At 39.3% G+C, this 5,213-nt stretch overlaps 1 long non-coding RNA gene across 1 annotated transcript; it reads left to right on the forward strand.

Moving 5' to 3' along the window:
• The first annotated feature begins 1,684 nt into the window (after nucleotides 1-1,684).
• On the forward strand, nucleotides 1,685-3,117 carry LOC129650074 (uncharacterized). The gene is made up of 3 exons (XR_008713571.1): nucleotides 1,685-1,946; nucleotides 2,351-2,456; nucleotides 3,034-3,117. It is a non-coding gene; the product is annotated as an uncharacterized LOC129650074 (long non-coding RNA).
• The last annotated feature ends 2,096 nt before the right edge of the window (nucleotides 3,118-5,213 follow it).

A 5,213-nucleotide genomic window follows, 5' to 3' on the forward strand; every position in this document is an offset into this window, starting at 1 on the left:
TTCCATTCCCTCTACAGAACCTTTTACAGTCACTCCAATATACTGGTTCTCAGTAGCCAGACAAGACAAAGATCAGGAGGGCATCTCGAGATCTATGAAGGGAGGAAGACAACACCAAAAGGGAGAAAACAATAACAACCATCAGTCCATCTTAAATTTTCCAGTAAATCTGTTTTTTCTCCCCAACTGGGCTGTTTATTTTCCTCTATCAGTTTTCCCATGGACTGCTCCCTAAATTTGAGGTCTTGCAATTGCTTACTCTGGCTGTGAATATCCATACTTGCTTCCTGAATAGTCATCTTCTGCTCTCAATCTCTGTTCTCTGGTCCACACACTAGGCCAAAATGGGGACTTTCTCAGTCCAATATTAACCATTCGCTTAGAATCAGAAAATTTAGCTTAAATGTCACCACCATATATTATGGGAAAACTTAAAAGTTTAAGCCCTGTCTTATCAACTAGATTATAAATTCTTTGAAGATAGCTCTTTCTTCATGCCCCACTCCACTTTTTAGACAGTGCAATGATAACAATGATAGCATTAATAGCACATAAAACATAAGAAAACTGAGGTCCAATAGAAAACAATGCTAATAGGACGTTTAAATCTACTTGATAAACATTTGAATGAAATTAAAAATAAATAATATTCTCAAAGACAATACATGTAACCCTTTAGGTTATTTCTTCTCAATAATTTTACAAAATTATCAGAGTGCTAAAAGCAGAAGTATTCATCGCACTTCAACTTTTCTGAAACAGGAAACTTTACAGAAATGCCCTAAGCCCCCAAATATAAGAAAAACATGTCTCTAGCCATATAGGAATCTTTATAAATCATATATATGATTTATAAGACACACACACACATATATATAGTTTAAGATTCCATTACTATAGTAAGAGCTTTTTCTTGCCATCAAAAATGGAGAAGGAAACTTTATGAGGACCTATATCCTCTTTTCCTTGTTACTAACAGTCTTCTGATTGCTGACCCAAAAGAGCTAGTTCCCGGACCTGTAGTTCACCTCCCATAAACATTGCACAAGCTAAAGTCACAACATTATGGTGCCAGAAAGAAACACTGAAAAAGTATGCAACATTTATCAGGTTGATTTTCTGGCAAAGATAGTCGAAATATCTGTTTGACAAGAAAGCTATAGCTTTCAGCAATGAAAATGCAATGTGGTTTGTGAAGCCAGACAATTCCTCCCCTGGATAGGAAGGAACTGCTTCCCTACCCATAATACTCATATCCTTGGCAAATCGTGGTTCAAATAGTATTCTTTCAGGTCCAGCGTGAAGCTTGGGAAATTCGAGGGGTAGAGGACACCTCTATTGCTAGTCAGTTCAATGGAATCGACAGTAGAAACCGTCACAGCCCCGCACTGACACTGGCTTTGCACTTGCTGTTGATTATACAGTACTCATTACTGCTGCCAGAGGGGCTATTGCTCCCATATGATTTCACTTACAATGAAGATTTCTTCCAGGTACTTCTAGAAATAGTGCCAAGAAATCCTGGAGAATATCAAGTTATTGCAACAGAAAGATCAACAAAAAGTTCCAGAATCAAAGGTGAGTAGTGATTCCAGAGGGCTCTCAATCCTGGTTCACCACACTGCCCCAATGCACTACCTTCCTGAACATTAGATGCACGTGCTTGGCACTGAAGTAACTGCTGGAGACACTGAGTCATATTTGGAGGAATGAGCTTAGGCTTGACCTAGCATATAACAGGAATTTTCTTCATACTCAAAAGGAAGGAGGGAAATGAGTAAAATCTGAAGGAAATTTTATCAAGAAAAAAATAACCTCGATTTTTGTCCTCTAAGCTCTAAGTCAAAGTTTACCACATCAACTTACTAGTTGGTAAATTTAAATTCCAATTTGAGATACAGCTTAAACAATGTACAGTGGGCCAGCAAACTCAGTCTTATGGATAAGTAAGTTGTACTGTTGTCTCTTCTCCTCTAAATGAACCTATATTCACAATAAGGGAACCAAATTTTCCCTAGAAAATCAAGTCAGTACTTCGATGGTCTCAGTGTGTGGAACCACCAATGTGATCACCTCGTAGTCAATTAGATTTGATATAAAGTTCCCCAAAGGACTCAATGACTGTGTCACCATTTGCCTTTTGCTACACCCTACATTTCCTTAATACAAAAGGATGACAACATCTACTTCTTCAGGGTGGCAATGTGCAAGCTAGTAATGGCAGTGCTTTTGTGTGTGCTCAGTTATGCCTGATTCTTTGCAACCCACGGACTGTAGCCTGCCAGGCTCCTCTGTACATTGGATTATCCCAGGCAAGCGTACTATAATGGGTTGCCATTTCCTTCTCCAGGGGATCTTCCCAACCCAGGGATTGAACCCACATCACCTGTGTCTCCTTGAACTGGCATGTTGGATTCTTTACCACTGAGCCACCTGGGAAACCAATAATAGCAAAGGTATGTATAAAGCACTTCTCATCTATGATAATGAATGTTTCAAAGTAAAGAAAATTATATAAATTGTGGAGTTGGTATCAGTAGGTTAAATTCTCACCAGACTCGAGAAAGAGAGTCAGGATGCATGCTACTTCAAATTCAGATTTATTTCAGAGAACTTCTCTAGTTGGTGTATTGTGAATAGAGTGACCAGCTCTTTCCTGTTTTCCTAGGACAGCCTCTGTTTTAGCACTGAAAGTCCCACATGCTGGAATTCCAGTTAGAGTGACCAATTTGATCCAGTTTGAGATTGTGTCAGTTTTAAGACTTAAAAGTCCCACCTTCCAGAAATCCCATCAGTCCTAGACAAATCGGGATGGTTGTTCACCCTACTCATGACACAAAAAGTAAAAATGCTATAGGCATATATTTCATCCATCTTAAAAATCTGCTTTTCTGGTAGACTTATATGTATGCATAAACAATAATAATACTAGGCAAATATAGAACATACGAACACACTACTAATCATTTATTTGTGTAATCTTCATAATAAGCTTATAAATAAGATAAGCAATATATTTTTCTCATTTTGCAGATGAGAAAACTGAGGGAGCAGACAAGAAACCTTCTCGATTTATTATATAAAAACCATAAGCCAGACCAAAGAATAAAGTGACTCAAAGATAAGATACTTCTGTTTTCTCTCAGCAGTACAGAGATTGGCAGATTGCTAGGATTAGTGAGGAGCTCTGTTCCATGTGATCATTCAGGGACCCAGGTTCCTCCTACATTGTCACTCTATCTCCTTCTCTACACTGCGGTCCTCACCGGCCTGGTGAGAGGTGGCTTCTCAGGGCCACATCACTGTTTCAACCCATCAAAATGTGTACAGGCAAGTCTTGTGGGAGGACTGCCTGTTTCTTTAAGGAGGCGACACTGATATTTCACATATCACTTCCACTCACATTCCTCTGGGAGAACATAGTTATTTGCCGACACCTCAATTCAAAAGGATTGTGAAATAGAGTCCCAACCTGAAAAGTGATGTATCCCATTCTTCTATTTTCAAAAGAAGGTAGGGGAAATGCATACTTGGGTATTACTAGTTGTCTCCAAGGATTAAACAGCTGGTGTTTGGAGCTATTAGGATCAGAACTCAATTCTGGCAGTTTCTAAAAACTACACTTTTCCCCTCATGCCTTGCTACCCCTAGAACAACTTTTTGCTATTGTTTTGCCAGGAAACATGTCAGCCAATGAGAGTGCTTCTCAGAGCTTATCTTAGGGAAAACAAGCCATTCTAAACACCCAGAGACCACCTTTCCTTCCAACTTCTCCTGAATAAAGCTTAAACAAACTATACCCTTTCACTCAAACTCTCACAGAGCTCTGCCTCTTGAGTGTGAAGTGAAACCCCAGGTCTGTCTACTTCAGAGAGTGATGTTTATACAGAGATGTGAGCAGCAGAGAGCACAGAGGTTCTGCTAGAAAAACAGAAAAATACAATGAAGAGTTTCTCTAAGCAAGGCACCCAGAAAAGAGAAGGAGGCACGTGGTGGGTGTATGCATGATGAAAGTCTACTAGAAAAGAGAACAGCTTAGGACTTAGCTCTTACTGGTAACATTACCCATAAAGAATATTCCTGATTCAGAAGTGACTTGGGTTACTTTTTAGCCTTTTCGATTGCTTCTGAAGGTAACATGAGCCTTAAGATGGAATTTCACTTTGAGTTTATCCTAGCTTCTGTTGCCACTGGACAAACCTAATTTACACAAGACAAAGCTATCTGTTGTCACTGTTACTCTCATCCTGTTTGGTTTTCTCATTATTCATAGCCACTTCCAGATCCTTCCCTGTATTATGGCTCATTACTGAGCCCCTTAGAACTCCAGCCTCTGTAACACCAGCTTTGTAGCTTGCTGTGAGGAGGTGAGGACTCAGTAAGGATGGGTCTGCAAAAGATTCACCCCTTAAAAAGGGACAACATAAATCAGAGGTTTGTTGCCGGAAAAGATATCAGGGAAGAATGTTAACTGCATTTTTTCCACTTAATACAGCTTTATAGAGCCCTATGGAATAAATGCACATTCTTATACTGATGCATACACACATTTCGTGCACAGACAACACATGTCAGGCAGATGAGGGCTGCACCACAGAATGGTGAAGTTGGAGCAACAGCATCAGATGAAACCTAACCAACCAAATGGAGAAGAAGCACCCACGCAGCCCAGCCCAACTCAGGACTGTTAACTGAAAGATATTACTTCTGTTTGTCTTTGATAATGAGAAAATTAGAGGTCTATGAACCATTTATTTATATGATTAGTGGTAAAAAAAACTTTTCCAAGTGGCATACATTTCAGTAATAAGTGGGATTCTGTATATCGGTGTCCATGCCTGTCAGCATCTGTTTACACATTCTATAGACATCACATAAACACACACACACACACACACACACACACACACACACACACACACACTTCCTTGCCATTCAAAGCCATGTTCAGATTCATTACATTCACACCCAAGACTGATGAGATGTATCTTTCAACTGGGCTCTCTATTAAGTAAAGCATGATGTGGGCAGAGCAATTTAAAAGTTGTAGACTTCTGAAGTCACAGAAAAAGAAAAAAATGTCCTCACATCTTCTAAACACATCTCTAGGGTACCTATGTCTAATATTCTGAGGTTAGGGCAATTTGATTTGCTCCAGTAGAGGCATTTAACAATATAAAAATATTATCCACACAATAGAAATAAAAGCAAAA

Source organism: Bubalus kerabau, chromosome 4 (assembly GCF_029407905.1).
Source record: "Bubalus kerabau isolate K-KA32 ecotype Philippines breed swamp buffalo chromosome 4, PCC_UOA_SB_1v2, whole genome shotgun sequence".
Lineage (NCBI taxonomy): Eukaryota > Metazoa > Chordata > Mammalia > Artiodactyla > Bovidae > Bubalus > Bubalus kerabau.